Source organism: Ovis canadensis, chromosome 1 (assembly GCF_042477335.2).
Source record: "Ovis canadensis isolate MfBH-ARS-UI-01 breed Bighorn chromosome 1, ARS-UI_OviCan_v2, whole genome shotgun sequence".
NCBI lineage: Eukaryota > Metazoa > Chordata > Mammalia > Artiodactyla > Bovidae > Ovis > Ovis canadensis.
The window spans coordinates 100,570,442-100,597,788 of record NC_091245.1 but is presented as its reverse complement, the minus strand read 5'-3'; the positions used below and the strand labels follow the sequence as shown (position 1 = coordinate 100,597,788).

The 27,347-nt window shown below is 47.9% G+C and overlaps 7 non-coding genes across 7 annotated transcripts; 2 read left to right on the top strand and 5 right to left on the bottom strand.

Moving 5' to 3' along the window:
• Positions 1-5,101: 5,101 nt before the first annotated feature.
• TRNAV-AAC (transfer RNA valine (anticodon AAC)) lies at positions 5,102-5,174 on the bottom strand. Its single transcript has one exon. It is a non-coding gene; the product is annotated as a tRNA-Val (tRNA).
• Positions 5,175-9,848: 4,674 nt separating this feature from the next.
• Positions 9,849-9,921, bottom strand: TRNAV-AAC (transfer RNA valine (anticodon AAC)). Its single transcript has one exon. It is a non-coding gene; the product is annotated as a tRNA-Val (tRNA).
• Positions 9,922-17,846: 7,925 nt separating this feature from the next.
• Positions 17,847-17,917, top strand: TRNAG-CCC (transfer RNA glycine (anticodon CCC)). The gene has a single exon. It is a non-coding gene; the product is annotated as a tRNA-Gly (tRNA).
• Positions 17,918-18,680: 763 nt separating this feature from the next.
• TRNAE-UUC (transfer RNA glutamic acid (anticodon UUC)) lies at positions 18,681-18,752 on the bottom strand. The gene has a single exon. It is a non-coding gene; the product is annotated as a tRNA-Glu (tRNA).
• Positions 18,753-19,249: 497 nt separating this feature from the next.
• TRNAV-CAC (transfer RNA valine (anticodon CAC)) lies at positions 19,250-19,322 on the bottom strand. Its single transcript has one exon. It is a non-coding gene; the product is annotated as a tRNA-Val (tRNA).
• A 593-nt stretch (positions 19,323-19,915) lies between these two features.
• On the bottom strand, positions 19,916-19,989 carry TRNAN-GUU (transfer RNA asparagine (anticodon GUU)). Its single transcript has one exon. It is a non-coding gene; the product is annotated as a tRNA-Asn (tRNA).
• A 2,301-nt stretch (positions 19,990-22,290) lies between these two features.
• On the top strand, positions 22,291-22,362 carry TRNAQ-CUG (transfer RNA glutamine (anticodon CUG)). Its single transcript has one exon. It is a non-coding gene; the product is annotated as a tRNA-Gln (tRNA).
• The last annotated feature ends 4,985 nt before the right edge of the window (positions 22,363-27,347 follow it).

Here is a 27,347-nt window from a genome sequence, read left to right as displayed (position 1 = left end):
AAATGTCATACTTATAAGGAGATATCATTACACAGCCTCCAGCATGACTGCTTTTGAAAAAATTCATACACTAAATGCCGACAAATGTGGAGCAATTGCACCTGTAGTAGTCAGTTCAGAATCATTCTAGAAGACTGTTGGCAGTTTCTAATAAAGTTAATCTTGTACCTACGTCATGACCCAGCAATTGTAGTACTTCTATGAATGCACACTATACAAACAATTGGTATGGAATATTCACCAAGAACACCAGTTAACACAAAAAACACCCTAACAAAATTACTCCAATAATACCAAAAGTAATGAAATAGGCATAACACTATGAATGTGTTTGTTTAATGAACAAAATGTTGCATGAAAGCAAAGTCAGTTCCAAAAATGTAGCTTCCTTCATTTGAATTTCAAGAGCAGGCAGCAGTACACTATTGCGGTGGACCTCAGAATGGCAATGAAATAAGCGATCTAGCGTAGGAATTGCCTAGAAAGTGGCTCAAGTGACATTTCAAGGGTGGGGGAAATTTTCTACACCTTGAGCTGGGTGCCGATTATGTGTGCAAAAGTTCAACAAACTGTGCCTGTAGTTCAATGACTTACTGTTTCTGTAAAAATCAGTGGATGGTGGATGGAAAGGAGCTGGTCTAGACCATGATGACTAGTTTGCATTTTATTGTAAACCTCTTAAATATGTCTTCTCCTTTAGTGTAAGAAAAACCTCACTGATATTAGAAATATCTTAACCAGAAAACAACAACAACAATGACCCTGTTACTTTGTTAGTGTAAACTATTTAAACTTTGGGGATGTGTCCTGCTCAACAGTGAGACAAGCACTTGTTCTAGGTTTTGCTTTGACTGGCAGGTTTGTGCGCTGTGGGATTTGCTCCTCTTCTTGCTGCATTTTGCTCCTGGGCCAGTGGCAAATTCTGCTCTCCCACCACTGCTAGGGGGCATAGCTGGTGCTGGAATTAAAAGTAAATGGATAAAATATTACTCAACCAAAAAAATAAATAAATAAAAAAGAATGAAGTGATGCCAATTACAGCAACATGAATGGACCAAGAGATTGTCATCCTAGTGAAGTAAGCCAGGCAGAGAAAGACAAACCTCATACGACATCGCTTATATGAGAAATCTAAAACACAAAACTAAAACTGATACAAATGAACATATGTACAAAACAGAAATAAACCCACCGACATAGAAAACAACATTATGGTTACTAAAGGGGAAAGGGGGAGGGATAAATCAGAAGTGTGGGATTAACATATACACACTACTACTGTGCAGAAAGCAGATAACCAACCAGCACCTAGGGTATAGCCAGGGACCTATACTCAACATTTTGTAATAATCTGAAAGGAAAGATAATCTGAACCAAAACTAGATGTATATGTGTGTATAACTGAATCACTTTGTCATACACCTGAAACAAACACAACATTGAAAATGAACTATACGTCAAACTAAATAAAAGGAAAAAGGCAAATGGCAAGACAGGCTATAGACACTACCTTGCCTTAGCCTGGATTCTGAACCAAGGTTGCTGCTGCTACAATGCAGCACTTACACTCTACAGTTCCAATACACAACGTGGCATAAGCTAACTGTCCCACATAAATATACTCACACGGTTTTTGCTGTTTTATTTGTGGACACCAACAGAAGTTTGAGCTTTTCTCTCTTTCATGCTCGTCTCTGATTCTCCCTCCGAGTTTTGCCAAGAGAATGCGCCGGTCATAAACACTCTCTTCAAACAACACAAGAGACGATTCTATACATGGACATCACTAGATGGTCAATACCAAAATCACGCTGGTTCTATTCTTTGCAGCCCAAAGATGGAGAAGTTCTATTGCCAAAGTCAGACTTAAGTTGAAGAAAGTAGGGAAAACCACTAGGCCATTCAGGTATGAGCTAAATCAAATCCCTTACGACTGATTATACAGTGGAAGTGACAGATTCAAGGGATTAGATCTGATAGACAGAGTGCCTGGAGAACTATGGATGGAGGTTTGCAACATTGTACAGGAGGCCTTGATCAAAACCATCCCCAAGAAAAAGAAAAGAAAAATGCTCATAATGGTTGTCTGAAGAGGCCTTATAAATAGCTGAGAAAAGAAGAGAAGCAAAAGGCAGAGAAAAGGAAAGATATACCCAAATGAATGCAGAGTTCCAGAGAATAGCAAGGAGAGATAAGAAAGCCTTCCCAAGTGAACAGTGCAAAGAAATAGAGCAAAACAATTAAAATGGGAAAGACTAGAGATCTCTTCAAAAACATCAGAGATACCAAGGGAACATTTCATGCAAAGATGGGCACAATAAAGGACAGAAACAGAAGCAAGAGATATTAAGAAGAAGTGGCAAGAATACACAGAAGAACTATCCAAAAAAGATCTTCATGACACAGATCACCAGGATGGGGTGATCACTCAGCTAGAGCCAGAATCTTAGAGTGCGAAGTCAACACAGGGACTTGCGAAGCATCACTGCAAACAAAGCTAGTGGCGGTGGTAGAATTCCAGCTGAGCTATTTCAAATCCTAAAAGATGATGCTGTTGAATTGCTGCCCTCGTTTGCCAGCAAATTTGGAAAACTCAGCAGTGGCCACAGGACTGGAAAAGGTCAGTTTTCATTCCAGTCCCAAAGAAAGGCAGTGCCAAAGAACGTTCAAACCACTGCACAGTTGCACTAATTTCTCATGCTAGCAGTGTAATGCTCAAAATTCTCCAAGCCAGGCTTCAACAGTATGTGAACCGAGAACTTCCAGATGTTCAAGCTGGATTTAGAAAAGGCAGAGGAACCAGACTGCAAATTGCCAACATCTTTTGGATCATAGAAAAACCAAGACAATTCCAGAAAAACATCTATTTCTGCTTCATTGACTAACACTAAAGGCTTTGACTGTGTGGATCACAACAAACCGTGGAAAATTCTTCAAGAGATGGGAATACCAGACCTCCTTAACTGTCTCCAGAGAAACCTGTATGGAGCTCAAGAAGCAACAGTTAGAACCAGACAGGGATCAATGGACTGGTTCGAAATCGGAAAGGAGTACGTCAAGGCTGTATATTGTCACCCTGCTTATTTAACTTGTATGCAGAATACATCGTGCGAAATGCCAGGCTGGATGAAGCACAAGCTGGAATCAAGACTGCAGGGAGAAATATCAAGAACCTCAGATGTGCAGATGACACCACCCTTTGGCAAAAAGCAAAGAGGAACTAAAGAGCCTCTTGATGAAGGTGAAAGAGGAGAATGAAAAAGCTGGCTTAACACTCAGCATTCAAAAAACTAAGAGCGTGACATCCGGTCCCCTCACTTCATGGCAAATAGATGGGGAAGCAATGGAAACAGTGACAGACTTTATTTCCAGGGCTCCAAAATCACTGCAGATGGTGACTGCAGCCATGAAATTAAAAGACACTTGCTCCCTGGAAGAAAAGCTATGACCAACCTAGACAGCATATTAAAAAGCAGAGACATTACTTTGCCAACAAAGGTCCATATAGTCAACGCTACGGTTTTTCCAGTAGTCATGTGTGGATGTGAGAGCTGAACCACAAAGAAGGTTGAGCATGGAAGAATGGATGCGTTTGAACTGTGGTGTTGGAGAAGACTCTTGAGAGTCCCTTGGACTTCAAGGAGATCAAACCAGTCAATCCTCAAGGAAATCAGTCCTGAATATTCACTGGAAGGACTGATGCTGAAGCTGAAGCTCCAGTACTTTGGCCACCTGATGAGAAGAGCTGACTCATTGGAAAAGACCTTTGCTGGTGAGAAAGATTGAAGGCAGGAGGAGAAGAAGGTGACAGAGGATGAGATGGTTGGATGGCATCACCGACTCAATGGGCATGAGTTTGAGCTAGCTCCGGGAGTTGGTGATGGACAGGGAAGCCTTCCGTGCTGCAGTCCATGGGGTCGCAAAACGTCCGAGAGGACTGAGAGACTGAACAGCACAACACATTTTTCTGCTACTTAATAAAATTATCTTTTATCCCTCACGATCTGTCTGAGCCTCTTCACAGGCTTCCCAGGGGAGGTCTCATTGTCTCATCCATGCTTTTGCCTGCTCTCGCTCCTTTTCACGTTTCCTCTCGTTGGACGTGATCTCTCCAGCTGCAGCCACACGCACCTCATCTACTAAACCGATGTCCAGAAGCGCAAACGGTCGGATGAAGGCGGAGCAAACCAGGAGCCATCAGCTTCCTTCGGGCGCCCCTTGGATCAAGCTGGGGACGTCTCCTGGCCGCTGGCATCTGCGGCGGGGACACTTCGGGGGCCTTCTGCCCTCGGAATCGCACGGCTTCCCCGCGGGAGTGAGCACCCTGAGTGGACTCCATCTCTCAGGTTGTCCGAGGCTCGGAGGGGAAAACGCTACTCTGAGAGACACAGGTGGCTCCGGCTAGCTCCGAAAGCATGCTTGCTTTCTGTCGGAGTGAGAAGTAAGCTCTCCTCGTGTCTCTGTGGCGCAATCTGTTACGGAGTTCGGCTGTTAACCGAAAAGTTCCTGGCTCGAGCCCACTCAGGGAGAGGTCTCACTCTTAAAATGTAAATGATACACGATTGTTTCTAATCCTGTGCATCCTCTCCTGAGCTCCAGTACACACACACACAGGAGGACCTACGTCCGGAATCTCGGGGGAAAGCAGGTCACCATCTCCCCTGTAAACTCATTTTACTAATGAAGTTTCTTCCACTGTTTGTAGTAGCCTCTATTTAACCGTTTCCATATACTTTTCCAATTAATTTGGCTCTATTCTTTTCCTCCGTTTTCCATCCACTGGATCATAGAAGAAGCCAGAGAATTCCTGAAAGCCATCTGTTTCTGATTCATGAACTACTCTAAAGCCTTTGACTGTGTGGATCACAACAAACTGTGGAAAATTCTTCAAGAGATGGGAATACCAGACCTCCTTCCCTGCTTCCTGAAAAACCTGTATGCAGGTCAAGGAGAGATGAAACCAGTCAGTCCTGAAGGAAATCAACCCTGAATATTCCTTGGGAGAACTGATGGTGAAGCTGAAGCACCAAGTCTCACTCCCTGCGGCAGGCCCCCATTTTTGTTTAAAATATGAATCTAAAAGTTTGCAGTAAAGTGACGTTGTTTCCGCCCGGTTTCGAACCGGGGACCTTTCGCGTGTTAGGCGAACGTGATAACCACTACACTACGGAAACCACATGGCAGCCAGTGCCTAGTGATATGCTCAAGGAATGCATGTTTGGACACCCGCTGGCCTTCAAATTTTCAAAGGAAGCCCAAGTGATCCCTCAAGTAAGGATCTGGGGTTCCTGAAAGGCCCTGACTGAGAGTTCCTCACCTCTCCCAGAGCGAGGTCCCTGTGGGCCCCCAGGCAGTTAGACCTCAGGATCCCCCAGAATCTGCTCTCCACTCCCCCCACTCTTCCCCCAAGCCAAAATTTCAGGCTCCTCTGTGAACTGCAACTGGTCAGGTACTCCTTCCATTAGCGAGGTCCAGATGCTTTCAGGACCTTGATAGTTGAAAAGCAAGCATCAGAGTGATGCAAACCACTGGCATTTGTCTTCCAAAAAAAGGAGTTGGAATGGAGACCCCCAGGTGAGACCTGGGATCCCAAATATCTCTAAGGACCACAGAGGTGGGAAATGGGACAGCATCAATGGATTATGCTTTCTGGGAAGATCCCAGGGTTCCAAAAGAAACTCTGGGTCTTTCCCCTTCCACCCCTGTGGCAAGGGTGTCTTCCCACCTTACCTGATGCTCTGTTGGCTCAGACCAAACACACTTCTCTTTGACACCAGTCTTTCACATCACACTTCCAACTTGTCAGAAAATCCTATTTTTCTTTGGTTAGTTATGCATTTTGATGCACATAATCTTTTTCTTGGTCTGATTTCCTCCTTCAACTTTCCTCATAAAGGTCGGGAGATGGATTCAACTTGAGAGTTTCCCTCCTTTGAAACTTTAGGGTTTGAGTCTTTTAACGTCGAGTACGCGGGGCTGGGCCGAGGTTGAGAACTCTCTTGGCCAAGTCGGTCAAGATTGGCCTCTCCTTGCCTGTCCTCCAGGGTCGGGGGCAGGGCCGGGCCACCTCAGCATGGCCCCTGCCGCGGGGTCCAGAGCCCTCATGCAGGCGTGGCACCGCGGGAGACGCTGCAGCCGATAGCGTGGATTCAGCACGCCGCGAGCCGGCGAGGCGCAGGTGAGCGGCGCACCTGGGTGCACGCGGCGACTTTTGTTCTGAGAGAGCCGGTGCCCTCCCGGCCCCCTGGCTCTGATCCCGCGGGCAGTAACCTCCGGGCCAGAAGAGACCAGTAGGGGAAGGGCAGCATCTCCTTCAAGCCCTGTCCAGTCAGCACCCAACAATGGTCTTGAAGAGACACAGTGAGAAGTGGTAATAGATTAGGGGAAAAGAAGAAATCCTTGGTGATTTCCTCATCGAAACACCTCATGAGGATGAAGTGGGAGCCTGCAGGGACCCAGTCCTCCTGGCGCTGGTGAAGGCCAGTCTAGTTCCCACCAGCTGCTGGAGCCAAAGCAGACAACCTTGGGCAGGTGACCAGTGAGTAAGCAGTCCTTCCTCCTCCCCAGCTGTATTGCACTTGAACTTGCGGCACTGGAGCGTGTCCCCCTTGGCTTTTGATGGATTCCGAAGAAGTAACACAGGTTTCTTTCTTGTTTTCAAAAATTGTTTTCTCCAACTTTTTTGAGACATAATTGACATAACACTGTGTGAGTTGAGCACGTTGATTGGATAGTTATATATGGCAAAATGATTCCCACCAGAGCGTTTACTAGCACCTCCATCCCATCACATAATTCTCATTTCTTTTTTGTGATGAGAACATTTATGATCTAGTCTCTTGCTGTTTTCAAGTATACATGCAATGAAGTGCTTCGATGAAGTTTACACCCAGGTAACTGACATCTTAGGATGTGATAAGAAATCCCTGGCAGTCTAGTGGTTAGAACTTGGTGCTTTCACAGCTGTGGGCCAGGGTTTGTAGAACTAAGATCCCACAGTCTGTGTTCAGTCATGCATGCTCAGTCATATCCAACTCTGTGGGACACCATGGACTGTAGCCCACCAGGCTCCTCTCTTTATGGGATTTTCCAGGCAAGAATACTGCAGTGGGTTGCCATTTCATTTACTTACATTAACAGAAGTTACTTTTGAATTTAAGATGTTTCAGAATTTTACATATTTGTATTTTCTGCATCATTTGAATTTTGTAAAATAACACATAGAGTTTAGGGGCTTCCCAAGTGATACTAATGGTAAAGAACCCACCTGCCAATGCAAGAGACACAAGAGATATGGGATCTATCCCTGGTTCAGGAAGATTCCCTGGAGGAGGGTATGGCCATCCACTCCATATTCTTACCTGGAATCCTCTCATGGTCAGAGGAGCCTGGCAGGCTACAGTCATTGGGTCCCAAAGAGTCAGACAGGACTGAAACGATTTAGCATGAACCCATGCGCTTTTGCTACTTAGAATAATGTAAAAATAGATTTGAAGGAAAATGTGCAAAGATGTTAACAGCAGGCCATTCTAGGAGGTGGAACTACGGATGACTGCTTATTTACTTCTTTAGATATATTTAAGGTTTTTAAATTAAAAAAAAAAATGAATGACCTGGAAGTGAAAGAACAGAAGAGCTGTGAAAGAGGTATTGGAAAGGTGAGAGGAAAGGATAAAGGGGAGGAAAAATCTAGTTCTTGCAGAAGGTGTGTATAAGTTGGGGATTCAAGGGGAGCAGCTCTTGCAATAAGAAAGGTGTTTGCCAGGCAAGTGGGTCACGAGGATACTGCAGTTTTATTTGTGTTACATGACTCCTCCTTGGTGTTTTGTCAAAGAAACATGCAGGCTTCAATCTCTTGCCAAACATTTTTACCATTTCTGTTCCCCTTTGACTAGCACCATAACCTGTGGAGCCAGGCAGGCTTCCAGTTCAAATTGCTGCTTTCAGATCCCACTCACTGACTGAGTGACTAGACAAGTTATTTAACCTTCCATGTCTCAGATTTCTCATATGTGAAATGAGGATGATGATATGCTAGAAGCATGTTGAAAGGATAAAGTGAGTACATCCATGTAAAACTTGTAGACGGTGCCTCAGCACATGGCACTTTGCATGTCACCATTGAGTGTAAGCTCTTACATTTTGGCACTGCACTGCATGAAGTCTGGGTGTGGGTTTAAGTTACTGATATCTTTCAGTGGCAGTGGAACTTTCAAGAGAGAGTGAAGGAATCCTGTCTGACCAACAGTAACCTCCTGGGCTAGTGGGATCTGCCAGTTTACTAGTTCATCTGATCAGCTCATCAAAAGGGGAACGGTAGTCCAATTCCTTGCTTTAAAAATCCCGCAATTAAAAAAAAAAGGTTTTACGGTGGAAAACATTCCTATACATGATACAAGACCCAGAATTTTACAACCAGCAAAGGAAACTGCCAGAACAAATGCAAGGCCAGCAGCTTTGCGATTTGGGGTGAAGGGGATTCCCGGACACCTCAGGAAAGCGTGGGAGCTGCGCCAGAGTCAGGCGCTGTGATCTCCCCAACCCAGCGACGGCCCCGCCGCGATAGCAGCCCGCTCCTCTCTCGTGAAGTCCCTTTCTCCCTCTGGCTCATTCTCTGTTCTCTCCTGCCCTTGGCCTTCCTCGGATCTATTCGCCCTCTTCACATCTTTCATTTCCCGTCCTCAAAAGACAGCTAAAGCCTTACATTGTGTGGATCACAACAAACTGATCTCTTTCCAGCTGCAGCCACACGCACCCCATCTACTAAACCGATGTCCAGAAGCGCAAATGGTCGGACGAAGGCGGATCAAACCGGGAGCCATCAGCTTCTTTCTGGGGCCCCTCGGCTCAAGCTCGCGGCTTCTCTTGGGCGCTGACATCTGCGGCGGCGAGGACGCTCAGGAGACCTTCTGCCCTCGGAACCACCTGGCTTCCCGACGGGAACGAACAGGCTGAGTGGACTCCATCTCTCAGGTTGTCCGAGGCTCGGAAGTGGAAAAGCCATTCTGCGAAACACAGGCGGCTCCGCCCAGTTCCGTAAGTGTGCTTGCTTTCTGTGCGAGTGAGGGTTAAACTCTCCTCCCAACTGACTTTGGGGAGCAATGGGTTAGCTCATTCGTCTGTTAACTGAAAAGTTCGTGGCTTGAGCCTACCCAGGGACGTGTCTCACTCTTTTAGAATGTAAATGATGTATGATTGTTTCTGGCCTATGCATCCTCTCCCATGCTCCACTACTACCCTACTTCTCTGTGTCTTGTGTACACACACACACACACACACACACAGACAAGGACTTAATTCCAGGTAGTCTCTGATCCTCAGAGAGGATCTCTGGAGGAAAGCAGGTTGACTGGGAATCCTAGAATGCATGAAAGAGTAGGCTCATCATCATCACCCTGTAAATGCCTTTTACCAAGGAAATTTCCTCCTTTGTTTGTAACACTCTCTATTTAACCTTTTCCATATATTTCTCCAATTAATTTGGTTCTATCCATTTCCTCCTTTTTACCCTGCATTTTTCCTCCATTGCATCATAGAAAAAGCAAGAGAATTCCAGAAAGACATCTATTTCTGCTTCATTGACTCCACTAAAGCCTTTGACTGTGTGGAGCACAACAAAATATGGAAAATTCTTCAAGAGGTGGGAATAGCAGACCATCTTACCTGCCTCCAGAAAAACCTGTATGCAGGTCAAGGAGAGATGAAACCAGTCAGTCCTAAAGGAAATCAACCCTGAATATTCTTTGGGAGGACTGATGCTGAAGCTGAAGCCTCAAGCCTCATTCCACGCGGCAGACCTCTATTTTGTATTTAAAATATGAATCTAAAACTTTGGAGGAAAGTGATGTTGTTTCCGCCCGGGTTCGAACTGGGGACCTTTTGCGTGTTAGGCAAACGTGATAACCACTACACTACAGAAACCACACGACCATGTGTATCTAGTGGCATATTCAAGAACTGCATGTTTGAACACACCTGACCTTCAAATTTTCAAAGGAAGAGGACTCTGAAAACACAGGCAATCCGTCAGGCAAGGATCTGCAGTTCCTGAAAGGGCCTGATTTAGGGTTCCTTGCCTCTCCCGGGGCGAGGTCCCTGTGTGCCAGCTTTGCGCCCAAGAGCAGAGGTCGCCTCCCCTGACTCCCCAGTTCTCAGAAGCCTCAGGAGCGGGGGAGTAAGGTGCGTCTGAGCCCCAGGTGGCCCCACGTCCGTCAAGGTGGACACAGCCCTTCCAGAGGCAGATCCAGTGCCTTGGAGTCCCTTTCATGGCGCCAGCGGGGACCTGGCTCAATGCTTCCAATCCCACTCGGGAAACAGAGGACCCGCCCTCCCCTCTGCCCCGCCTGACCCGTGCGCTCCTCTCTCGCAGGCCTTTCACAGCAGCGCTTCTCTGGCGCCGCCTAGCACCGGGGGTTCCTCAGATTCCTGCCTCTGTGGCTGATGCTAGTCCTCTAGTTTCAGTCCAGACTTGCATCACGCTTTCACGTTTAGCAGGAACCGCCGCAAAGACTGAGGCTCGGGTCATTGGTTGAATTGCTTTGCCTCCCAGGCCCAGCAGAAAGCCGCAGAGGAGCCAGGCGCGGTCCACGCAGATCTGACCGTCTTCATTCCAAACTTGAGATTCTTCTTGAAGGACCGCTTTGTTTCACATTTGGCAATGTCTGAAACGCCTCTTGTTTTCCTTTTATAATTTTGCTGTTCAACAGGTCGTGGAGCGCGAATTTAAGAGAGGTAAAGGCGTTTTGTTTTGTTTTGTTTTGTTTTGTTTTTCAGAAAGCCGGTGTCTTCAAGGGTCTTCGTATTTACCTCACCGCTGGCAGAGTTTCTTTTCGCTGAAAGGTTTTAATGCAAGGTTGTCTGTGTGTCTGTCTGTCTCTGGTTTCCTTTAGCAGTAGAGCTTCTCAATTTGGGGAATGCATGTGTCCTTTCCTCCAGCAGTGGCATTCCTCCTTTTCTCAGTGCGGCGTTGCCTTCGCGTCTGAGGTTCACGGGCTCAGACCGCGAGGCAGGCGCGGGCCGCATGCGCACCGGCCCCCAGGCCGCAGGGCTCCTCCTGGTTCCAAGTGGACTCCGAGTGCGGTCCAGAGTGTGAGCGCGACAGCATCTCAAGCGCGCTAGAGGCCTGAGTTCCCAAACAGGCAAACATGAAAAGGGCTTTAGATCAGGGCGTTTCTCGAGATTTCGCCTTGCTTTCCACCCCTGCAGGTCCTAGTTTTCACCTCCCACGTCCAGACAGAGGAGAGGATTCATCGTTTGCTGTCGCGTCCGGCATGCTGACGTCCCACGTGGACGGGACGAGGGTGAGGTGGTCCTGCCCCCGTCAGGGCTGACGCACAGGGGACGCCCGAGGGACTACAGACAGAGGGCTCCCTGCAGCAGAAATGGTAGGCACAGGGCTTCGGAGCCGGCGAGTGGAGCGCGCCGAGGGGACGGATCCATCCCCTGCCCCCGAAGGTGTGACAAAGAGCAACGACGCCCGCCCAACCCCTGGATCAGAGGTTCAGCCTCATTCAAGAACTGGACAAGGTAGGCTCCGCAGGTCGTGAGGGAAGACCTGGAATCCAGGTGTGGTGAGAGGTCAAGCTCTCTTCCTGAACCTGTTAACTTGCGAAGCAGGGGCCACTTGGTTCTCAGCTGGTGGTGGGCGGGTCCATCTACTCCCTGATCTTGACCTGACTCGGGGCCTCCCCTGATAGCGGCTCGAGGACCGGCTGCTTTTCCTCCTGGATCAGCTCAATCCGCAGAGCCTGACCCTCTTCACCATTGTGTCTTTGGCTGGAAACCGCGGTCTAGAGTTGAATTCGTTCCCTTTTGTTCTCTGACTCAAATCAGATTGTCCCGCGGGTGTGCTGGGGTGAGGGAAAGCGAAGTGTCTTCACAAGGGACGAACTTCTTGGTTTTCAGAGAATAATAGGTGTCACAGGTAGAGACGATGTAGGGCCCAGATGAAAAGGTGAGGGGATATCAGGCGGTCAAAGTGTCCTGCAGTCAGCTTTGTCCTGTGCCCTCCTTGGATTCACTGACTGTGGCTTGTTCTACAAGGTGACTCAGAGCAGAGAAAGATGGGCTGGTTGTAGGCCCTATGGAGCTTTCCGGTTGTAGGGAACTGTTCCCCAGTTTCTTCAGTTCAGTAGTGATCCAAGGACAGCAACACATCAGGCTTCCCTGTCTCTCACCAAACCCTGGAGTTTGTTCAAATGCATGTGTATTGAGTCGGTGATGCCATCCAACCATCTCATCCTCAGCCACCCACTCCTCCTCTTGCCTTCAATCTTTCCCAGCATCAGAGACTTTTACACTGAGTCAGCTCTTCCCACCAGGTGGCCAAAATATTGGAGCTTCAACTTCAGCATTAGTCCCTCCGATGAGTATTCAGGACTGATTTCCTTTAGGATGGACTGGTTGGATCTCCTTGCAGTCCAAGGGGCTCTCAAGAGGCTTCTCCAACACCAGTTTAAAAGCATCAATTCTTTGGTACTCAGTTTCCTTTAGTCCAACTCTCACATCCATACACGACTACTGGAAGAACCATAGCTTTGATTAGACTGACCTGTGTTGCAAAGGAATATCTCTGCTTTTTAATATGCTGTCGAGGTTGGTCATAGCTTTTCTTCCAAGGAGCAAGGGTCTTTTAGTTTCATGGCAGTGGTCCCCGTGTACAGTGATTTTGGAGCCCAAGAAAATAAAGTCTCTCACTGTTTCCATTGTTTCCCCATCTATTTGCCATGAAGTGATGGGATCAGATGCCATGATCTTAGTTTTTTGGATGTTGAATATTAAGCCAGCTTTTTCACTCCCCTCTTTCACTTTCATCAGAGGCTCTTTACTTCCTCTTCGCTTTCTGCCATAAACCTGGTGTCGTCTGCATATATAAGGGTATTGATATTTCTTGCAGATGTAGATTCCAGCTTGTGCTTCATCCAGGCAGGCATTTCACAAGATGCACTTTGCATAGAAGTTAAATAAGCAGGGTGACAGCACACAGTCTTGACATACTCCTTTCCCAATTTGGAACCAGTCCGTTCTTTCATGTCTGATTCTTGACCTGCATACAGATTTCTCAGGAGGCAGGTAAGGTGGTCTGGTATTCCCATCTCTTGAAGAATTTTCCACAGTTTGTTGTGATCCACACAGTCAAAGTCTTTGGCGTACTCAAGAAAGCAGAAGTAGATATTTTTCTGGAACCCTCTTGCTCTTACTATGAACCAACGGATGTCGGCAATTTGATCTCTGGTTCCTCTGCCTTTTCTGAATCCAGCTTGCACATATGGACGTTCTCAGTTTACATACTGTGAAAGCCTCACAGTGAGAATTTTGACCATTACTTTGCTAACATGTGAGATGAGCGCAATTGTGTAGTAGTTGGAACATTCTTTGGCACTGCCTTTGTTTGGGACTGGAATGAAAACTGACCTTTTCCAGTCCTGTGGCCGCTGCTGAGCTGAGTTTTCCAAATTTACGGGCATACTGAGTGCAGCATTTTAACAGCCAAGCCTCCCTGTCCATCACAAGAGTTTTTTGAATGTTCTTCCCAATGGCCCAAGAGTTATAAGTAGTCCAGTCTGTGTGGGGAGATCACTTACATACAATTGCTTGTCCTGTGTGGTGAGCACCAGGCGTTGTTCCAGGATCTTTTAAAAATGTTCTTTCCTTGGCCTCAGGCACTTTCTTCATAAGGATACCCGGATCATTACTCTGCTGAGTACTTGAGGGAGACCCTTTCATATCCCAGCATTCTCTCTCTCCCACTGTCTCATCACTGGACCTTTCTTCATGTTTCTTTTTTTATTATTAAGTTTTATTTGAGTATAGCTGCTTTACGATGTGTTAATTCCGATGTTGTGTTAATAGCACAGTGAATCGGCTATACATACACATATATCCCCTCTTTTTAGGATTTCCTTCTCATTTAGGTAACCACAGAGCATCCAGTAATTCCCTATGCCATACAATAGGTTCTCATTGGCTATTTATTGTACCAGTTCAGCTCAGTTCAGTCGCTCAGTCATGTTTGACTCTTTGCGACCCCATGAACCGTAACATGCCAGGCCTCCCTGTCTATCACCAACTCCGGGAGTCCACCCAAACCTATGTCCACTGAGTCGGTGATGCCATCCAACCATCTCATCCTCTGTCATCCCCTTCTTCTCCTGCCCTCAATCTTTCCCAGCATCAGAGTCTTTTCAAATGAGTCAGCTCTTCACATGAAGTGGCCAAAGTATTGGAGATTCAGTTTCAACATCAGTCCTTCCCATGAACACCCAGGACTGATCTCCTTTAGGATGGGCTGGTTGGATCTCCTTGCCATCGAGGGGACTCTCAAGAGTCTTCTCCAACACCACAGTTCAAAAGCATCAATTCTTCTGTGCTCAACTTTCTTTATATCCAACTCTCACATCCATACACGACCACTGGAAAAACCAGAGCCTTGACTAGATGGACCTTTGTTGGCAAAGTAATATGTCTGCTTTTTAATATGCTGTCTAGGTTGGTAATAACTTTCCTTCCAAGGAGTAAGCATCTTTTAATATCATGGTTGCAGTCACCATATGCAGTGATTTTGGAGCTCAGAAAAAGGAAGTCTGCCATGGTTTCTACTGTTTCCCCATCTATTTGCCATGAAGTAATGGGACTGGATGCCCTGATCTTAGATTTCTGAATGTTGAGCTTTAAAACATTTTCACTCTCCTCTTTCACTTTCATCAAGAGGCTCTTTAGTTCTTCCTCACTTTCTGCCATAAGGGTGCTGTCATACATAGCATCAATAGTATATATAGGTAAATCCTAATTTCCCAATTCCCCGAACTCCCCTTTCAGCTTTGATATCCATACCTTTGCTCTTTACATCTGCTTTGCAAATAAGAATCACTGGATCTTTGTCCTGTGAGCTCTAGCTGCCTTACTCTCCACCAATATTCAGCTTCATCTCCAGAGTCAAATGAAAAATTGACCTGAAATCCTCCTCTTGGTGCCCAGCGTGGGAACTCACTGAAAGCAGGATGATGCATCCATGAAAAGACTCATCTTGTTGTTTGTCACCTCTCAAGGCTAGCTATCCTTTGCTGCCTGATTTCCAGTGTCTTAGAAATCAGTATTTCAGGTTTTTTTCTCTTTTTTATTCCTTTGGGAGTGGGACAAAGGTGGAGAGTGAGATTTGGAAGGAGGGTTAATCTGATTTCTGTCACTGCACCTTTGCTAGAAACTGAAGGCATCTCTTTATGTTCTTAGTTTTTCCTAAAGAGATGTGCTAATTTATATTCCAATGTATTTTGCCGGCTCAAGGAAAGAGTCTTTTTCTTCACGGTCTTGCCATCACAAGAAATTGTCAATACACCTGTCTGTTACTCTAACAAAGGGATTTGTGCCCTACTGACTCAACTTAGCGGCAGGTACAATGAAAAGACAATGTGTACATTTCCCAGAGACTGCACATATTCAGCAGCTAAGCTTCCAAGCTGATTGGAAAGTATTCTAATAATTGTAACTGTTTTCAGTGGTGACCAAGTCATTGAGTCCAGACAAGACCAGCCAGAATGACTCTGGAGAGCCTCTTGCAGAGCAGCTTATGGATTACAGGAGTTAAAAAAAAAAAAAAAAAGCCCACTGGTCCCAGACATTTACCCTCTTCCCTTCATGAGTTGTATTTTGGCTTTGGTTGGATGCACACAATCTAATGAGGGGTCTCCCTCCAGTATATGGGCGCATTTGCAAGCCCAAGACTCTCTCTGTATGATATCTCAACAGTACGGGGCTACATCTGCAAAAATTATCTCATTTGAGACAAATTGTTGCAAGCTACAGAAACCTGGATCCTTAGAGTTCTTGGTTCCCCTTACACTGATTCCTCAGTTGAAGTTGGTGATGAAAGAAGAGCTCTTCAGAATATCCGTACTCAGTTGAGATGTCTCTAGGTTCTAGGACATTTCTCTCTGCCCTTTTCTCTCCCTTTTGGAGTTTCTGCCTTTCTGTCCCTTATACTCTAGACCTCTGTGGATCTTACCCACATTCTGTCCTCCTCATCAGTTTTCTGGAACTGTGCCTTAGGAGTCCTTCAGTCAGCAAGCACTTACTAGGTGCTCACCAGGTACCAGGCCCTTCTCCTGGAAAACTGCTGTATCAGGAGTAAAGTCAAGGTCCCACTCCTTGGTCCATTCACACCAGGAGGCATCAAAAATAAGATACGCGCACACACACACACACACAAATAAGAATCACAGCAGGAGAACAACCTGTCATGTTCTTCTCAGGTTCATCTGCCAGCAAGCACCTAAGGACCCAGCAGTGACTAAAAAAAGAATTACATACCACATGGGAAAATGGGTGACTTGAGATCTAGAAGGCAGGTAACTAAGAATCAGGGCTTTTTTTTTTTTTTTTAATAAAGGAGTACTTCAGGTAAGCAATAGGTCTTCACTTAGAGAGTCCATGTGTTGTACTCTTCTTCAAGTGATGTATGGCTACATTCAGGAATATCTCCTAAAGGTACTGACACATTCTCTTTAGCTGGTAATCGAGAGCTCTCCTATTATAACGTATAAAATTTTGGTCATTATTATTTCTACTTAATTAGAAATTCTCCAGGCAGAGATTATAGGTTAATTGAACTAATTTAATATCAAAGAACTTATAGTTAATGATATATCTTCAAATCGAGATTGGAGCTGAGTCTTGTCTGATAAATGCTGCTTAGAATCACACATTAGATGATACCTAAAAACCTTGACCCCAAATTGAAAGGGGAATAACTAAGTCACTATGATTTCAAGACTCAAAAAACTTAATCCTGATTTAAAAGATATTATATGGTATATTTAATTTACTGGCACACATAATTTTAAATTTTATAAAAAATAAATCTGAAAGTAACCATGAGGTAGTTTTTAGACCAAAACTATTAAAGTAGTGTGGTGCATACCAAGAGTCATCTCTGGGAGCATGACAGGACAAACATTTTCTATGTAATTATACATCAACTATTAGAATTCTCTAGCGTGTTAAAAGTATTCGAGAGTCATCCTTATTATCAACTTGAATTTTATTCTTGTTTGTAGCATGGAGAGCACTAATTTCTCTAAAGCTAACCCTTTTTTATATTCCTGAGTTACATTTCAGCAAAACAAAGTGAAAGGAAAAAAAAAAAAAGACCCACGTGGTTGCTATTCACTGAGATAGAAAATGTGGATCAGAACTCCCCTTTGGAGAGAGGCTGAATGACATACATGTGGGAAAGCAGGGTACCTCTGTGCTTGAATTCAGACTGGACCTGGGACTGGGTCAAGGCCAGAACACAAGACTAAGCATTCTTGTCCTAGGGCAGCCACCCAATCGACAGCACCCACACAGCAGTTCTGGGAAGCTTTTGAGAATATTCCCCTCTCTTTGTAGCATTTCCCATCTGGTTCTCCATCCTCCAACCACACAGAAGGATTCTTCCCTTCTGTGTCCTGACAGAACACGTTATGCTCCCTGCAGGGCACGGGGAGCCAGGCAGAGCCAAGGGGACAGCTGCACTGCCTCGATGGGTTTCTAGCAAAGGAGCGTGGAAATCCCATGGACAGAGGAGCCTGGTGGGCTAGAGTCCGAGGGGTCGCAAAGAGTTGGACAAGACTGAGCCGGTGAGCACGAGCACCAGGCGGTTCCACCACTCCGACGGATCCAAAGCACACCTGAGTGCCCGCCAGAGCAACCCGCAGGAGGCCAGAGGGCAGAGGGCAGCCGGCGCCGCGGAGGGCGGAGGATGAAAGCCTAGACCGTCCTACAAGCACAGGGCCTGACTGGCCTGCACTTGAGAAAGACCTGAATAAACCTCCATCTAGGTTACCCTTGCAAACACTGTCTCTTCAGCGGCTTTGGTGGTTCAGTGGTAGAATTCTCGCCTCCCGCGCGGGAGACCCGGGTTCGATTCCCGGCCAATGCATTGTGGTTGTGTTTCTCTTGGTCCTCGCTGGTTCCATACAGGAGACCTGGGCTGGGAGATTCCCCTGGAGAAGGCAATGGCAACCTACTCCAGTATTCTTGCCTGGAGTAACCGGCCCAAGGGATGGCAAAAAGTCCAAAAGGACTGAGCGACTAACACACATATAGCTTCTCTACATCCTACAGAGAGCGGATTCCAGGTGCCTGAAGGGCCAAGAGGGCCCTCTTCCGGACGGTAAAGCTGTTCCCTGGCCTTGGAAGACAGGACCCACTGAAGTTAGCTTTGAGAGGGACGCCAAAAGAAAGGAGCAATCCCCAGATATCCGCATGTTACTATCAAGTGATGTCATAACTCTTATCGAAAGAAAGAATGTGGTGTTAACTGGGCACTTAGGTACAGAATATAGGATGTTCGAATTCTTGCAAACTTTTGGTATCCTACGAAAGCTTCTGCTTTGGGATTTTAATGAATTTTTGAAACGGAAGCCTCACATTCTCTTTGAATGGAAATTCTGTTAAATAAGAGTCTGGGTTTACCATGCCAGGAGAAAAGAGTGGAGGCCAGAGCTGGCCAGCCCAGGCTGTTCATGGCATCTCAGCTCCAACAGCCAGCCTGAGGTCCAGGACCCTGAGGCCCGCACTTAGCGGCATTTAGAAACTCTGTGCAGAAATGTTCTGCACTGGACCTTTAAGCAAACTACAGTCCCTATCTGGGTGGGCAGAGAGAGACTCGTGTGCGTGCAGACGCTGGAAAAAAGAAAGTTTTCCCTGACCGGGAATCGAACCCGGGCCGCGGCGGTGAAAGCGCCGAATCCTAGCCACTAGACCACCAGGGAGCTGTAGGCAAATAGGCTTGTTTGCCTTCTGCAGGTGAAATGCGAGTGGAAGATGACCCTTCGGAAAGTCAGCGAGCAGGAAAGGCAACGTCGCAGCGGCCCAGGGCTGTGTGCAGCTGTGCAAGGCTCCCAGCCCTGCCCTCGCGGCTCATCGCCCTTCACTTCTCCTTTCCTGGGCGTCGCTTTTGCTCTGGGGCAAGGACACAAAGTAGCGGACTGGGTCCCTCCTGGTCTAGCGTTAGCGCTGCGTGCTGCCGAGCCCAGGTCTTGCTCTCTTTGTGAACCTCGGTTTTCTCTGTCGTCAGGCTCGGTGATGAGTGGCGGGTGATGAGCGGATCCGTCCACCTCCAGATCTCCTAGCGCTGAAGTAAGAGACTTGCAGGTGGTCACCAAGTCTTCCTCCAGCTGCGTCCCCTGCCGCACCCCGTGCCTTTCGCGCCTGGTGGTTTTGCCAATGAGAAGGCACATCTCCGGGGGAGAAAAAGAAAGAGGAAGCCTGTTTCCGCCCGGTTTCGAACCGGGGACCTTTCGCGTGTGAGGCGAACGTGATAACCACTACACTACGGAAACGGGACGACCCCTATTCCTGAACACTGTATCCATGAAATCCCGAGGTCCCGCCACCACGAACCACACTGCCAACTCTTATGACTCAAAGAGGTACCTTGGAGCCCCAGGCTCTCTCAGGCACGGAGAAGGCGGCTCCCGAGGGCCCTGCTTTAGGGTTCCCCCTCTGCCCTGAAGTGAGGCCCCTCGGGCCCCCACAGGTGGCCTTCGGGGCCCCGCACCCAACGCAGAATCCTCAGATCCTCAGCTGCGCACCCTGAGTTCAGGGGTCGCCCCCGCCGACTCCCCGGCTCCCGGCAGCCGCAGGAGGCGGGGACGGTGGGTGCGCCCGAGGCCCAGGTGACCCCGAAACCCAGCGGTGTGGAAGCCGCCCCTCCCGGGCTGCGGACCCGCGCCTCGGTGGTCCTCTTCTCGGCGCCGGCGATCAGCGCTCCGTGCTCTCAGGAATGACCGACGCTTCCAATCCACCCGGGACGCGCCCTCGCCGCTGTTCCTTTGCACCTGACTCCTGTGCTCTTTCTCTGAAAGTCCGTTGGGCGCATCACTTCTCCGGTGTCCTCCTGGCAAAAGGGAGGTTGCCTAAAGGGCACCCCCACCGTCCCTGGGTGGGCTCGAACCACCAACCTTTCGGTTAACAGCCGAACGCGCTAACCAATTGCGCCACAGAGACAGCATTACAGAGTTTATTGGGACTCTCTATGGAGTAGACACTCATTCCCTGGGTGATCGCTCTGTCCGCCATAAAAACGGTGCCACTTCCCTGCCCCTACGCGCCACAGATGCCAGCGCCCCCAGAAAAACCGCCGTCTAGGCCTCGAACCTTCCAGGCCTGAGCCGAAATAGATCCAAGGACAGCTGAACACCGGCTTGCTCCCATGATGGCTCTTCCCGTTTCCTCTCCTACACCCAACGAATGAGTTTGCCCACCCTGGCAAAGGCCTCCGGGGCCGAGGTTGGGCTTCGGTTTCCTGCGTCCACCAGGCGATTTCCACCAGAGTGTGCTTCCCTTGGGGTTCAGATGGTAAGAATCCGTCTATTTGCAGGACACCCTGGTTCAATTCTTACCTGGAGAATTTGGACAGTGGAGCCTGGCAGCCTACAGTCCCTAGGGACACAATGAGTTGAACACAACTGAGAGACATTGACTTCTCTTTAAGTGAGTATAGCTCGTTTGTCTGAGTGTTTTCTTTAAATGGTTATTTTTACTCACGTTGTACATTTAACAAATATACACTTGTTGTGAGAATAACTTCAGTTCAGTTCAGTTCAGTTCAGTCGCTCAGTCGTGTCCGGCTCTTTGTGACCCAATGAATCACAGCAGGCCAGGCCTCCCTGTCCATCACCGTCTCCGGGAGTTCACTGAGACTCATGTCCATCGAGTCCATGATGCCATCCAGCCATCTCATCCTCTGTCGTCCCCTTCTCCTCCTGCCCCCAATCCCTCCCAGCATCAGAGTCAACTCTTCACATGAGGGGTCCAAAGTACTGGAGCTTCAGCTTTAGCATCATTGCTTCCAAAGAAATCCCAGGGCTGATCTACTTCAGAATGGACTGGTTGGATCTCCTTGCAGTCCAAGGGACTCTCAACAGTCTTCTCCAACACCACAGTTCAAAAGCATCAATTCTTCGGTGCTCAGCCTTCTTCACAGTCCAACTCTCACATTCATACATGACCACAGGGGAAACCATAGCCTTGACTAGACGGACCTTAGTTGGCAAAGTAATGTCTCTGCTTTAGAATATACTATCTAGGTTGGTCATAACTTTTCTTCCAAGGAGTAAGTGTCTTTTAAGTTCATGGCTGCAGTCTCCATCTGCAGTGATTTTGGAGCCCCCCCCCCCAAATATCTGACAGTTTCCACCATTTCCCCATCTATTTCCGATGAAGTGATGGGACAAGATGCCATGATCTTCATTTTCTGAATGTTGAGCTTTAAGCCAACTTTTTTTCTCTTCTTTCACTTTCATCTAGAGGCTTTTTAGCTCCTCTTCACGTTCTGCCATAAGGGTTGTGTCATCTGCATATCTGAAGTTACTGATATTTCTCCCGGCAATCTTGATTCCACCTTGTGTTTCTTCCAGTGCAGCGTTTTTCATGATGTACTCTGCATAGAAGTTAAATAAGCAGGGTGACAATATACAGCCTTGACGTACTCCTTTTCCTATTTGGAACCAGTGTGTTGTTCCATGTCCAGTTCTAACTGTTGCTTCCTGACCTGCATACAGATTTCTCAAGAGGCAGGTTAGGTGGTCTGATACTCCCATCTCTTTCAGAATTTTCCACAGTTTATTGTGATCCATACAGTCAAAGGCTTTGGCATAGTCAATAAAGCAGAAATAGATGTTTTCCTGGAACTCTCTTGCTTTTTCCATGGTCCAGCGGATGTTGACAATTTGATCTCTGGTTCCTTACCCATCTCCAAATCAGAAATATATGAAGAATAAAAGAAGAGTTCACCTGACTCCATTCCCACTCCACCACTGACAAACTTTATATGTTACAGGTAAGAGATGGTGGCAGCTTAGGAGTGTGATCAGCGCTGTGAGAAAACTAAGGGACCCAGGAAACCCCACCTCCCACCCTGACAACCGTCTGCCCCCTCTGGGCTACGGCAAAAGGGTGAAGGCAAAGAAAAAGAAAATAACACTCTTATTTGCAGAAATTTTACCTCCAGATGGGACACTCTGGTTAACCTAAACAGGATATGCGGTTGGTGGTAGGGACCTAGGGGGTCCTTCCTGGCACAAAACCTAAAGTGTATTTCACTTCATTTTCTGAGGTGAGAGTGAGCTGAGTCGATCAAAGGAGAGGAGCAGAGAGAAAGCGAGAGGGATGAGCACCCACAGGAGTCAACCATATTGGAGTCTCCTCAGGGCCTTAGAAGAACTGTCCTGTGGTTATAGATGTGACGTATGGAGGTAAGGAAGCATATCCTGTTCTCTGGCGAAGGAGGCCACATGGCTCCTGAGGGGTTCCATGGTGTAATGGTGAGCACTCTGGACTCTGAATCCAGCGATCCGAGTTCAAATCTCGGTGGGACCTTTCTGCCTAGTTAGAAGAAGAACACTTTTTACCCCGCGACCCTCAGCAGCGTGGTTCACACGGACACGGTGGACAGGTATGGGACAGACCTGGGGCGTCCTCGCTGGACCCGGGTGGCTCTGCCCATCTCTGCCCTCCAAGCCCCGGCCAGGGGCGCAACGGCCCAGCCAGTGCCGCCCCCTTCTTGGGTCCCCTGGGTCTCTGGAGTAAAAGGCTGAGGCTGAGTCCACGGAGTCCTTCCCCGAGAGGGGGCTTCCCACTTCACGTCTTGTAACTGCACGGTTGTCCTTGAGAGTAAACGGTTGCCGGGATGAGCTGCCATGTCAGATATTCACATATTAGATGATATCGAAAAACATTTACCCCCATGTTGAAAGGGGAATATAAGTAACTATGATTTCTATAACTAAAAGATGTAATCTTCGTCGGAAAAGTATATCGTATATTTAAATTTCTGTGGCACATAATTTTGAATTTTATAAATGGAAATATTTTTTGGAATTAGAGTTTGCTTATGGGAAACAAAGCAATACAGGACATTTAGGCAGTTCTTTCATTAGGATTTTGAATAGAAAATAAATGCAAGACTTTACAATCTAGAATAGTATGGCACCAATATTTTCCACATTTTTAGAAAATCTGAAAGTCAACATGAAGTAGTTTTTAGACCAAAATTATTAAAGCTGGGTAAGGCATACCAGGAGTCATCTCTGAGAATATGACAGGACAAATATTTTCTATACAATTATACAAGTATTAGAATTATCTAGAGTGTTAAAAGTATTCAAGATTCATCCTTACTATCAATTTGAAATTTTTTCTTGTAGGTAGCCTGGAGAGCACTCATTTATCTAAAGCTAAACATTTTTTATATTCCTGAGTTACATTTCAGGAAAACACTGGCAAGCCCAAGGCAGAGTCTCCTCTTAGCCAAGGACCCCGACCAGCATTTGTGAAAATCTTTTATACCCCATGTGTACGTGTCTGAACCCACCACTCCAAATTCCTTGAGACTTACATAAACCAAGGAAAATACAATCCGAATAACCCCATCATTCACGTGCTATGTGCTCATGTGCTCAAACAGTCAAACAATTAGCCAATAATCAATAAACCCGAGGTTACACTCTGATTGATACGGAAAAATTTATGGCCTGTCTGGAGGAAGGGGTGATTAGTGTATGTTTTCTCTTAGGCGGTGAGTAACCTAGATCCGATCTTCAAGGTTCCCCTGTCTGGAGGGGGTCTTATCCCTCTGTTGTTGTTTTCATAGGCACTAAACACAGAGTTCAGAGTCCATTGGAAAGGTGGCCGAGCATGATCAGCATGAACAGGCCTAAGAGGGAGTCCAGGCCCTATGAATTCCTTCTTCAAGAGCACCCACACAACAGTCCTAGAAAGCTCTTGAGGATACTCCCTCTCCCTTGGACACGTTCCCATCTGGTTCTCTATTCCACCAGCCACAGGGAAGGACTTTTCACCTCTGTGTCCTTGCAGAACATTTTATGATCCCTGCAGGACACAGGGAGCCAGGCAAGAGTGGAGGGGGCAGCTGCACTGACCCGATGGGTTTCCAGCAAAGTAGCAGGAAAATCCCATAGAAAGAGGAGCCTGACTGGCTACAGTTCATGGGGTTGAAAAGAGTCAGACATGACTGAGCCAGTGGGGGTGAGGACGAGGTGGTTCCACCAATCCGATGATCAAAACACCACTGACTGCCCACCAAAGCAACCTGCAAGACGCCAGAGGGCAGCCAGTGCTGCGGAGGGCAGAGGATGAAAGCCTAGACCACCCTCCAAGCACAGGGCATGACAGGCCTGCCTGCACTTGGAAATCAGCTGAATAAAACACCATCTAGGATATTCTTTTAAAAAGTCTCTCAGTAGGGGCGTTGGTGGTTCGGTGGTAGAATTCTCGCCTATTACGTGGGAGACCCAGTTTGATTCCTGGTCAGTGCATTGTGGTCGTATTTGTTTTGGGCTTCCTTGGTGGCTCAGATGGTAAAGAATCTGCCTGCAATACAGGAGACCTGGGTTGGGAAGATCCCCTGGAGAAAGAAATGACAACCCACTCCAGTAGTCTTGCCTGGAGAATCCTATGGACAGAGGAGCATGGTGAGCTACAGTCCAAAGGGATCTCAAAATGTCAGACATGACTGAGCAACTAACACACATACCCTTTCTACCTCCAAAAGAGACCAAATTCCAGGTTCCTGAAGGGCCAAGAGGGCCCTCTTCTGGACGGCCAAGTTGTTCCCGTCCTTGGAAGACAGGTCCCACAGAAGATAGCTTTGAGAGGGACACCAAAGAAAAGGAACGATCCTGAGATGTCGGCATGTTATTATCAAGTGATATCATAACTCTTACGTATGGAAAGAATATGATGTTAACTGGTTTGGTCCCTTCTCTTTGAATGGAAACTCTGTTAAGTAAAATTCTGGGTTTACCATGCCAGGAGGAAAAAGTGGAGGCCAGAGCTGGCCAGCTCAGGCTGTTCACGGCATCTCAGCTCCAACAGCCAGCCTGAGGTCAAGGAACCTGAGGCCTGGACTCAGCGGCATTTAGAAACTCTGTGCAGAAATGTTCTGCACTGGACCTTTCAGCAAAATACAGTTCCGATCTGGGCGGGAAGAGAGTGACTCGTGTGCGTGCAGACGCTAGAAGAAAGTTTTCCCTGACCGGGAATTGAACTCTGGCCGCGGCGGTGAGAGTGCCGAATCCTTGCCATTCACTAGACCACCAAGGAACTGTAGAGAAGAGGTTATTTCGCTTCTTCAGGAGAAAGATGAGTGTAAGAATCATCAGAAAGCAGTGTAATCGTCAGAATACCTCAGCGGCCTACTGCTGAGCCTGCTGCCTAACCCCGTGCCTTTCGCCTTTGCCGATGCAAATGCAAATCTCCGCGGTTGGGTGGTGAGGGTAGGGGAGAGCAAACTGTTTCTGTCCGGTTTCGGACCAGGGACCTTTCGCGTGTGAGGCAAACGTGATAACCACTAGGAAACGGGTCAACGTCCGTTACTTAACACTGTATCCATGAAATCCCGGATGCTGCCACCAGCATCCAGACCACCAAATTGTAACACTCAAACAGGAACCTTGAAGCCCTGCTTTAGGGTTCCTCATCTCCCCTCAAGAGAGGACCCTCGAGCCCCCATAGGCTGCATTCGGGGTCCCGTACCCAACGTAGAGGCCTCAACCCCTTAACTCCGCACCCGAGCCCAGGGGTCGCCCCAGCCGATTGCCGAGCTCCCGGAAGCCGCAGGAGGCGGGGACGGTGGGTGCGTCCTAGGCCAGGAGACTCCGCTGCCCAGCGGTGTGGAGGCCGCCCCTCCCGCGCCGCGGGCCCGCGCCTCGGTGGCCCTTGTCATGGCGCAGGCGGTTGGCATTCTGGGGTCTCAGGAACGGTCGATGCTTCCAATCCCCCGGGACCCGCCCTCTCCGCTGCTCCTTTGTCCCTGACTCCTGTGCTCTTTCTCTGCCTGCCGGCTCTCCGCTGCACTTTCTGGTGTTCTCCTGGCGAAAAGGAGTCTCTTTGGTGGTCTCTAAAATGTCACCCCACTGTGCCTGGGTGGGCTCAAGCCACCAACCCTTACGGTTAACAGCCGGACGCGCTAACCGATTGCGCTACGGAGACAGCAGTACTGGCTATTCCTGGAGTCTTTGGAGTGGACACTTCTTCCTAGGATAAGACCCCTGCCCCTAGGGAAACGGTGCCATTTCCGTGCCTTCTACCGAGCACAGATGCCAGAGCCCCAGAGATACCAGGGGCCAGGGCTCCAATCCTGCAGGCTTGAACCGAAATAGATCCACAGACAGCTGAACACAGGTGGGCTCCCGCGATGGCTCTTCCCACTTCCTCGCCTACACCCAATGAGTGAGAGTTTGCCCACCCTGCCATAGGCCTCCGGGGCTCTGCTTACGTCTCCCGTGTCCACCAGGGGATTTCCACCAGAGTGGGCTTCCCTGGGGCTCAGACGGTAAGAATTCGCCTGCAGTGCAGCACACCCACGTTCAATCCTTGGTTTGGGACTATCCCCTGGAGGAGGGCGTGCAACCCACGCCAGTATTTTTGGCTGAAGAATCCCCATGGACGAGGAGCCTGGCGGGCTAAGTCCATGGGGTGGCAAAGAGTCGGACAGGACTGAGCGACTAAGCACTGAGGTCGCCGGGATGGTCGTTCTGTGTCAGCCGGCGACAGAGTCAGGCACTCACTTGGGATGCTCTAGGACTTGGATGAATACATTGTTGTATTTAGCCCTCGTCCCATGAAGACCGTTGAGAATGGAAATACAGAAAAGTTTTCGAAGTGAAGGGTTTTTTTTTAAAAGCCTTCATCCCAGTTTTTGGAATCCACAGCATCCAGTGGGGTGAGCAATGGAAAGGCCCCCGGAGCAGCCCCAGCTGAGTGGAGCTCCCGCATTCCAGCCTGGGTAGCCTGCGTTCTGTGAGGTCCACCTGGCAGCGGGAAAGGGTGAAAACCAAGCTGGGAAGGCTGGTTTGGGAGGAAGGCATTGAGACCTCCCAGGAGGCTTGGGCAGGAATCCTTAGAGCTGAACATTGCTTCAGTCTGGTAGCAGAGTGGGAAAGGAGGGAAAGGGCTGGTGCAGGCAAGAATCAAGGAGGCCTAAGGAGAGGGGAGGAAGGAGAGAATAAAAGAATTTGTGCTTCTACTCTTTCCCCCTCCCTCTCTTGCCTTCTCTCTTCTTGGTCTTCTTCCCATCCCTACAACTGAGAAATCTTGATACACCCACTTCTGAGAAGAGAGACCCAACTATCTGTGCTCGGGTGCACAAATTCTGGGTTGTAAAAATAGTTCTGTCCTTATGTGGCCTTAGACAAATAAAGAAAATTTCTTGCGCCTCCCTTCTTTCTGTTTTAAAATGGGAGGAATGAAAGCATTTGTTGTCAGATGTGTCTGGGTTTAGAAACTACTGGATGAATCATGTTATCAGCTGTGAAATCATAAATATTGTTGTCACTATTCTC